The 10,490-nt window shown below is 37.9% G+C and overlaps 1 non-coding gene across 1 annotated transcript; it reads right to left on the reverse strand.

Annotated features, from left to right (window-relative positions):
- Window positions 1-7,944: 7,944 nt before the first annotated feature.
- On the reverse strand, window positions 7,945-8,051 carry LOC141650570 (small nucleolar RNA R71). The gene has a single exon (XR_012546595.1). It is a non-coding gene; the product is annotated as a small nucleolar RNA R71 (small nucleolar RNA).
- Window positions 8,052-10,490: the final 2,439 nt, after the last annotated feature.

The following is a 10,490-nucleotide window of genomic DNA, read 5'->3' on the forward strand; positions in this document are numbered from 1 at the left end:
GTAGCCCTGCCAGAATATCCATTGCAACAGATATTCCTCACCGCCAGTGGGGGGACCGCAGCCGTTCCCACCTAAGCCCCGCTCATCTCATCCGAGCGAATAACCCATGTTCCTTAATCTGCACATCCCCTTCTGTGGTGGGTTCCACAGAGGGCGAATCAAAGGCGTGAAGCCACTCCCGCAAGTGACTCCACTCAGCCGAGGGCGCACCTCGAGAACCATAGACAATCAATAACAACCAATCACAATATCAATTCAAAACAATGCCAATACCAATTACGATATAATCATCATGCCAATCAACCAAACATCCATCTTATAATAATTTATACAATAACTGAGTAGGGAAACCCTACCTAGAATAAGCAAATCACCAAGATCGTCACAATCAGCTAATCAAAACCGTTCTTCAACGCAATCACCTCCTATAATCACACAATCATACAATCACTATCTAATACACATCATACTCCCAGAAACCCCCCAAAATACCCAATTATGGTTTCAACCAAACTCAATGAAACGAAATAAAAACTGTACAAGGATCTTACCCACAATGCGATGGTCTCAACGGCTTAAAGAACTCAATGATCCGACGACTCTAGCCCTTAGGATTTGATAGCAATGTGAGAATTGAAAGCTGCGTAACTTGTGTTATCTTGTGAAAAGTTTAGAATGAAGTAAGAGTGACAAAGAAATGACGAGATATGTTTTTATAATCTTCTCGCGTTGCTATCAAACCCCGACAAATAACCTGTAAAAAGTAACTTACTCAATCGAGTAAGTAACTTACTCGATCGAGTGACCCTTACTCGATCGAGTGCCCAACTTACTCGATCGAGTACCCTTCAGCAGAACGTTGTTTCGTAAACCAAACATACTTACTCGACAGAGTAAGCCCCACTCGATAGAGTACCCAAAGATATAGAAAACCGTAGTATTATAGTCTTCCCTCCTTAAAAGGAATTTCGTCCTCGAAGTTCAACGCATACTCAAAACAAACATACTAACTCGATCAAGACACAACAACGCAACTAAGAACTCAAAACGAAACCCCAATCTATAAAACATGAACTCTTAACACCAACTTCACCAACTATTCCTACCTTCACAACATGGCTCACGATATCGTATCCACCACATTATAGTCTTTCGACACTAAATCCATACGCTTCCAAATACCATCCACCAATGCCGCTAGCTTCGTCTCCCTAACATATTATCCACTAAAAAAATCCATTATCAAGACACTCATAAACATCAAACGGAATGTTACATTCTACCACCCTTAAAAAGAACTTCGTCCTCGAAGTTTACTCACTCTCATAAACATCATCATCCAACTGTCAACACTATCGAAGTATTCTCCCATTCCTAAACATCACACTACTACAAGAACGACCATGACCTTTTAAAAATATCAACCACAATACAAATCCATTCTTTATTCTCCACCAAGACTCCAACTGCCAAATCTACTACAACATGTACAACCATCGAACTCTCTTTGCCGCATCCTACTCCTCTTAAAATAAATGTTACGTCCTTGTAACTCACTAATACTAGATCCTTAGCTATATCTTCTCATTATTCTCATCACCACCGCAGGTCAAAGATAACCGCTTATAACCTCAACACCTATAACCATTCCTATTTCCAAGGCTCTCTTACTTAAACAGTTCTCATACCTCAATTCATTCGGCACACCACCTAACCTATACCACAAAATCCTTAGCATAACCAATACTACAATTCTTCCACATTACTGTAAAATGACATACTCCTCTATACAAAGCACCTATCTCCAAAAGCATAACTCCTGATCCACACTTATTACCCACACTCACACTAGATCCTTAAGTTCCTATCTTTCATTACCGCAAAACTCATTCATAACTTAACATGATACCAATTCCCAACACTGTATACTCATTGTCCCAATAAATATTACGAACCACTTGCAACTTCCAACTCAGCACACACGTTCCACAAAACTCTTGCCACAACCATGTCCACCAATGCCTCATCTAATACAAGATCAAAAGTATTCTAACCACCTCTCACAACTGTGTCCCATCAACAGAATATTACTAAACCATGAAAACCACAACCACATGCGCAACTCTCTTCCATATCATACACTACCCTCACTCCCAAGCCAAAACTAGCAAGAAACATCAATAAACAAAATAACAGTCTATATGTCCAAACGAAACTCACAAGAAACAGCAGTAAACAAAACACCAATCTATATAACTGGTATACTCTTTCGAAAACGTAATCATCCCACCTACTCCACCACAACCGATGACGGCATCACAACACCGCCAACAACAGCCGCACCGCAGCGCGAAAATACCTGTATCACAACACGAAGTATCGTGCCCGGATAACCACCCAAGGCACAACAACCACATAACCACTGACTCATATAACTTCTTGGACAAGAAAACTTACTCAAAACCGCTTTACTAGAGCACAACGCAACATATTACACGGAATAAACAGATAAGAACCTCATGAATATTATCCCTACCATTTCACGAAATAAACATATATCATGAATATACATACAAGTATAACTAGCCATGCCAAATCACCCAAACTATCACTTTTTGAATATCATTCCATTAGGTTACCGTACCCAACATATATTACAGAACATTCAGATGACAACTTTATAACTATCACATCATACCACTTCTCGTAAGGTCAGAGCCTCACACAACCTTTATACACATCATAGACCCGTAATCATATCCAACTAGTCAATCCTAATCATGTAAGTTACCACTTGATAAAGGTTATCTCTCGCCCGAGCTTAACTCGCATGCCCCTCATATCACATTCTCCCATTCACATAACCATCACCTCCTGCAAATATAACCATACCACTAATACTCAACTACTAGCAACCGTCCCCCTATAACCATATCTTATACTCCCTCATAACCATACACACCAATCTGTCCTCTACAAAATCAACCTCTTTAGAATTGTTATCTTTCTTATCTATCATCACCCTTAACCACTAGTGACAACACCACAATACCATCATTGTTCGTATAACAAATCTCTTACACTCACCTCTAAATATAACAGTTCCTTTTCTATCTTCGGTTATCATCCCAAATATTGAACATTAAGTCCATCAGCAAACATTACCTGAACATTCATCCCAATTCTGTCTTTAATTGTATCATCACTTAACTCCCCACCAAAATCGCATATCGTGTCAATACCCTACCAACCTTCTTACCTTCCTTAATTCCTCGAAACTCATGATTAACATGTCGTCCTGGAACGCCTATATAACCATTAACTCACATCCTCATGATAGTATCATACATCTCGACGATTCCTTACTTCTATATCACATAACTCCGGTCAATATTCTCCTAGTTTACTCCCTTCATTCATTTCTTTTTTACAGTCGACAAAATCATTTAACAATTCAACCCCTTATTCCTTCTACCTAACTCTTTAGTGCTCCGGTTACCTTCTCATTGTTACAAAACTCAAATCCCTTTATTTCATATCAGTACCATCTCACTCTTTCCTTACCATGGATCTTCTCTCATCATGCTATCACTCAAACTTGTCACCAATCCGTCCACACAAGCAAAGTTTACTCTCCAATATTTTTTTTCTCTAGAAACCAAAATTCATTTAATACCGTTAATTGCCCAAAGGAATCACACACTAGTTTCACCTTTTAATAAACTAAATCTCCCAAACTCACTCATTATCTACAAATCCACGTCGCGACATGTCTCTATCTAAGTTCATTATATACCACTCTTCTCCATCCCTCTACAACGACCTTCCATTACATATATTCTTAACCAACATAAGCCTAATCATCTCCCTCCATAATTCCTTAGACATCTCAAGTTGCTACTATCCACATCCTTCCTTTCAACCTTTTCATTCTCACGCTCCTTAGGCTTACACCATCCCTTGTCCATATTCACTTACTTGTATATTACTCAACACGCGACTATACCACTCACCACATCACACAAAACATGCTCCCTGCCTCGCTAAGCTCATCAATCTCCCTTTCCTTTTTCCACTATCCATCACAGTCACATATAACTCATGTCCTCCCCACCAAACTCATACCCACCATAAGGTGCTACTCTTACATCATAAGATTGGGTAACTTATGCATCAAGACCGACACATATGTAAAACAATGCTTAAAGAAGCAAAATAACACCTTTGAAATAAACATAATATGCGACGAAGTCAAAAGATAAGCATATGACCCAAAACAGGGTATATATTATAATAACTAAAAGATTTTTCAAAGATCAACTTAGGTTAGAAATCATTATTGTAGAGACAGTAATACAAACTCTTATAAGAGCTCTCTCTGACAATACTTTAGAGAATCAAAAGATTTTGGGTTATGACTTCTATTTATAATCATAAGATCACCCTGCCTTATGGTAATTTTCCGATGTAGGACAATTCTAATATTTATACACAGTATATTCACCACATTTAAATTACTTTTCAATGTAGGACAAATAACATACTAAGTACACCATTTTTTTTAGCACCTACTTTGACATCAACCCGATTTAATAATGAGAAAATACATTACAATCTACACTCTAATGATAGAATTTTTTTTGTCACAATCTAATTATATAATTTTCATACGATATTTTTTTGTCAAATGAAATATAAAGTTTCTATATCAAAATTATAAACATCACTTTAATATAATATAGAAAATGTATATATATGGGACAGTTCTATTATTTATATACATAATATATTCATCACACCTACATTATTTTTCAATGTGGGACATATAACATACTAAAAAGTACATATCTTTTACATCAAAAAATTTTGGGTTAATACCTAAGTTTCAAGGATGCCTCCTATTTATATTTATAGAATCACCCTACCGTATACTAATCTTTCGATGTGAGATACATAATTTAATTATTTAGACGTAGTATGTTCATCATGCCTAAATTATTTTTCAATGTCAAAGATATAACATACCAAGAAGTACATGTCTCTTCTTAAAAAAACCAGTATTGTATACATATTATTTTTATTTGAAGGTAAAACCACTTAGTCTCGATCATTAGATATGAATCTCTACATCGTACATATAACGACTTCTCTATTACTGCATTCAGAAGACAACCATTAGTAAAATATTTAGTTTTGTACTGCTACCATTTGTAAAACCTTTAGTTTTGTATTTTTTGATTTTCTGGTTCATGTTCTTAACTCTTTCCCGGGTAGTTCCCAACGATTTCCACTTTATTTTTTATATCATATCGTAGATAATGATAGAAAATATTAAAAGCTCTTTAAAACAATATTTATGAGACTCAAAAAATTATTTTGGGTGGATACATAAGTTCTAATATGCCTCCTATTTATAATCATAGGATCACATCACCTTATACTAATCTTTCGATGTTCGATATGGGATAATTCTACTATTTATATGTAGTATTGATGTGACCATAATTGGCGCATATTTAGCCCCCGAATTACCATTGTTTCCATGCTTTTTAGTGCCTATTTGGGTCATTTCTTATCTTTAGTTCTTTGTTTTGCATATTCTTTGAGATTTTGATCCCTTGGTAGGAAAGGAGTAAGAATCTTGCATTTTCGTGGCAAAACGAGGCTAAATTGATTGTATTCAATGACCAAGCATCAAGGAGGGACAAGACTAGAAGGCCTTTGTACATAGCATAGTAGAAGAGCATTGTTGAGAAAGGATCCTTGAGTCCCCAAGGAAATCCCCAAGGAATTCATGAAGAAAAGGGAAGAAAAGAAGAAGAATTGACGCTGCCAGACAATCCGAACGGATTGTACACGATCCGCCCGTCCGTCCAGCCCAATCCGAGCGTCCCTCAAAGGAATCCGCTCGGATTCCCCCTCGCCAAATCCGAGCGTCTTGCCCAAGGATCCGCTCGGATTCCTCAGCCCAGATCCGGCCGTCCCGACTCCCATCCGCACGGATTTCAGTACAGCACGTTTTCAATTAGAGAAGCCCTTCTCTCAGAAAATACCGGAGTCTCCTTGCTCAACTTAAAAAGTGTAATTACTAGTTTAGCCCTTAGTTAACCCTAATGCATCCTCCCTAATTTTCACTATAAATACCCCATTAGTCTAATTAGAGGAGCATGTTCTTCTTATCAATAATTAGTGTAGTTAATATCAATCAAATCTCTCTTTAATATTGTAATCAAGTATTAATCAAGTTTTAATCCAAGTTTTAGTTCTTTAATCTCTCTCTTGTTCTTCCTTTATTTTGGGTAATTGAAGATTATTTGGGTTATTATTGGGAGATTGACAACCTCTCAATCTAGGATTCAAGTACTTCTATTATTCTTGCTTTATTATTGGAATCATTAGTAGGTATAATCTCTTAATCCCTTTTTAATTATTGCTAATTACTTTCATTTATTCATCATGTTTCATTATGTTAGTATGATTGACAACCTTTCTAGCATGATCAACATGATAATGAGTGAGTAGTCTCTTAGCTAGGGTTTAATGGGTGATTAGGGGAAACCAACATGGGGAATGATTCATGCTTAAATTAATATGCTTTCATATCTTATTTGCTTGCTTGTTTTGATCTTAATACATGCACATGTTATATTTGATGAAATGCTAAGCCTATGAATCCTTGCATTTACTATCATCTTCTATCCTTTCAACTTGACTTGTAAGACATAACCCAACTCGAGTCTTGTTAGACCATGCATGTGTTGAGTAGGAAAGATTAAGTCGACTTGTAGGTGTTGTACAATCTAATCGATTCGGCTCCGGGACCCAAACTTTCCTAGGATTGTAAGATATAACCCAACTCAATCCATCACAACAATAATTACTTGCTTATAATTTGAGAACATGTTTGTATGATCATATCCCATGAATCCCCTATGAACCCATGACACCCTAGTGCCTTTAATCAATTGTTTACACCCCTTATTTTATTCATCTTGCTAGTTTATTTTCATTGCTATTTTAGTTTAGTAACCTTCTACATCAACCCAATTTGTGACACCCCCTAGACACTACTAGTTACAATAGAATTCTCATTTCAATACCCGTCCCTTGGGATCCGACCTTTACTTGCCTCTTTACTAATTGTAGAGTTGTTTGTGAAGTATAAATTGTGTTTTGTATCGACCATTGACCAACGACCACATATGCTTAATTGTGAACACGAAATGGCCTCGATCAAAAATGGCGCCGTTTAGGGGACGGTGTTTAATTGATTTAAGATTTCTTTTATTGTTATTAGTTGTGTCTTTTTCACCTTGGGGAAGTAAAACTCCTCAAGGTTTGTTCTAATTGTTTTTGAGTTGTTTGATATTTTGCATGTCTAGAAGGTTACAAAGAGATTTGTTACCTTTTGACCGTGAAATCGAAAGAACCTTGACGAATAATAGGAGACTTGTTAGGAGGAATTTGGGAGGTGTTGGTGAAGTTGTTCAACCCACTAGTGAGTTTGTCAATCCTTTCGCAATAGAAGGAGAAGAGAACCCATTAAACAATACCACACAAAATCCACCTACAATGCCTAAATTCTCGTCACACTCTATACCCACCGAGGAGGATCTACCAAATGGTTCTCCTACCCCGCAACACCTCACCGGTAATTTTATTGCCAAGTCCGCCTTCATCCAACTAGTTGAGAGGAGCCAATTCGGGGGAATGCCTAGTGAGGACCCTCATTCTCATATGGAAACCTTTTGCGATTTTTGTGAAGCTATCTCTCAAACGGGCGTGACTCAAGACCAAATAAGATGGGTCTTATTTCCTTTTTCGTTAATCGGCACCGCAAAGCAATGGTTGAAGGGCCTTGATAAGGCCACCCTTGGAATAGATTCTTGGAAGAAGTTAGCTCTAGCTTTCTACAAAAAATTCTACCCACCGGAAAAGACTAACATGCTAAGAGCTCAAATTACGGGTTTTAAGCAAAGGGATGAAGAATCTTTGTATGAAGCTTGGGAGCGGTTCAAAGGTATTTGTCGCTCATGTCCTCACCATGGACTTAGCGAATGGTTTTTAGTGCAACAATTTTGGAATGGTTTATATGAAGATTCAAGGAACATTCTCAATATGGGATCAAATGGAATGTTCACCGAAGTTGATGACAATCAAACATGGAACAAGATTGAGGAAATGGAGGTCCATAATTCACAATATAGTAGACCTCGCAAGGCTACTAGAGGAGGAAAGTATGAAGTGGACTCCGTTACTCAATTGGGTGCTCAACTTAGTGCTCACATTGACACAATCAACTTGAAGTTTGAACAAGCTATGGCTAGACTTGAGGAAAACTCAAAATCATCAAAGCATCATGTCAATGCCATGACGGCATCCTCATCAATCCCAAGCGGGATATGTGAGAATTGTGGAACCCTGGGTCATGACTCAAGTAAATGTAGGGGAACAACCGAACAAGTTAATGCTTTCCAAGCTTACAAAAGTGGTACCCCTTATTCAAATTTTTACAATGAAAACACCAAGTTCCATCCAAATCTCTCATACAAAAGCCAAAATGTTCAAAACCCTCAAACAACATACACTCCACCACCCATGAGAAATCAAAATCAAAGACCCTTTTACAATCAAAACCAAGGCTACCAAAATCAAAATCCATACAATCACCAAAATGACCAAGGTTTTGATGTCCAAAAAGCGGTCCTCCAAATGCAAAAGAATCAACAAGAATTTTTCACCCAAATGCAAAAAGATAGCCAAGCAAAAGACACCACCATCAACAACATTCTAGCTCACACCAAGATGTTGGAAACACAATTGACCCAACTAGCATCTTCAAGCTCACAAAGACAAAAGGGGCAATTACCACCTCAAAGTAATCCCCCTAGACATGAAACGGTTAGTGTCATTCACTTGAGAAGTGGTACAAGATATGAGGCACCGAAGAAGCAAGTTGAGGATGAAGTTGTGAAAGCTAGTGAAAAGGAAGAAATTGTGCAAAGTCCCAAAGAAGGGGAATCATCAAAAGAAGAAAGTTCAAAGAAAAATGAAGACAAAGCCAAAGAAAAGGAGCCCATTGTGATTAGACTTCCTTTTCCAAGTCGTCAAGCCAAGCCCAAATTTGATGATCAACTTGGAAAGTTCATGGAAATTGTGAAGAACTTAGAAGTCTCAATTCCTTTCACGGAATTAATCAATCACGTTCCGGCCTATGCAAAGTACATGAAAGATATCCTCACAAAGAAGAAGTCGATCCGAAAACTTGAGACTATCGCCTTCACTAAGGTGAGTAGTGCAATACTTCAAGGTAGTTCACCTCCAAAGTTAAAGGATCCGGAAGCTTCTCAATACCGTGTACCATTGGCGACACAACGATCAACAAAGCCTTATGTGATCTAGGGGCTAGTGTGAGTGTCATGCCGTACTCGGTGAGTAAAAGGTTGGGAATGGGAGAGCTTAAATGCACCAATATCACTCTTCAAATGGCCGATAGATCGACGAAGACACCATTAGGGATATGGGAAGATGTCCCCGTGCGAATTGGGAAGTTTTTCATCCCGGAAGACTTTGTCATTGTTGATATGGAGGAAGATTCCAACATTCCAATCATCTTAGGAAGACCTTTCCTACACACCGCGGGTGCGGTGATTGATGTGAAACATGGAGAGCTCACTCTAGAAGTGGGAGATGAAAGCATAACTTTTAATCTTGACAAAACCATGAGAGCTCCTCGTTTGCATGAGCCATGTTTCATGATTGATCATTATAGCCGGAAGGATGAGAGGAAGAAATCGGAACTCCAATGGAAGAAGAAAATTGAAGATGCTCCATTCAAAGAACAAGTGAATTGTGACAAGGAGAGCTTGCAAAGCTCATCAAAATCAACCAAGGAAGAAGATGATGGCCTCATTGGCCAAGAGAAGAAATTGGGAGAGTTGTCTCCATCTAAGCAAGAGATTTTCAATGATCAACTCAATGAAGTTTGTGATCTTTGGGATGACGAATTTGAAGGGATCTTTAATCCCTACATTGGGCATGCCATCGATCATGATCAACAACAAGGAGCACGGTCTATTGAGGAACTCTACCATAACAATGAACAAGCTTTTGATTACTTCTTCAAGGTGTTGAGCAACATCAACAACACCTTGAACATGCTCCCTTGACATCTCATCAAGAATGAGAGTTTGGTGGAGTCCTCCCTAAACCACCACTTGTAAATATTTCTAACTCCCTAACTTACATTTATTTTTTTTGTATTGCATTTTTGTCATTTTTGGATTTTTATTTACTTTGATCAAAATAATTGTCATGAAAAGAGAGAAGTGAGGGAGGGATTAACGATTTCAATTGATGTGTAGTGCTTTACCTTAGTGTGGGGATGGCAATTGCCTAGGCTATTCATGCCTTAGTAGTGCCCCCACAATGAAGAACACAAGATTTGAAAGAAAGAAAGAAAGAATGATAAGGGAATGCGTTTGTGCACG

The sequence above is a fragment of the Silene latifolia genome, chromosome 3 (genome assembly GCF_048544455.1).
Source record: "Silene latifolia isolate original U9 population chromosome 3, ASM4854445v1, whole genome shotgun sequence".
NCBI classification, from domain to species: Eukaryota; Viridiplantae; Streptophyta; class Magnoliopsida; order Caryophyllales; family Caryophyllaceae; genus Silene; species Silene latifolia.